Here is a 404-nt window from a genome sequence, read left to right on the forward strand (position 1 = left end):
CCCCATTAAATTTTTTTTTAACCAAAACAAACCACCCAACAAAACCCCCCACCCCCCCCCTCCCCACAAAACAAAAAAAACCCCAAAACCTTTTTTTCCTATAATTTTTTTGTCTTAATAACATATCCTTAATAATATTTTTTCCAATCCTTAAAAACAATCCTATCCCCAAATACCCCCCGACCCCCCCCCAAACCGGGCCCCAAAAAAGCCCCCAAAAAAAGATCCCTAACCCGTTTGGGCCCCGGTTCCCCCCCCCTCGGGTTGGCCCGGCGGCCGAAACCCCCCCCCAATACACCTAATGGGCCAAAACACCAATACAATTTGGGGAAAAACCCCCAAAAAACCCACCCAAAGTTATAAAATAAAAAACCCTTGGGGCCCCCCCCCCCGGGTGGAAAACC

The sequence above is a fragment of the Penaeus monodon genome, chromosome 24, assembly GCF_015228065.2.
Source record: "Penaeus monodon isolate SGIC_2016 chromosome 24, NSTDA_Pmon_1, whole genome shotgun sequence".
Taxonomy (NCBI): Eukaryota; Metazoa; Arthropoda; class Malacostraca; order Decapoda; family Penaeidae; genus Penaeus; species Penaeus monodon.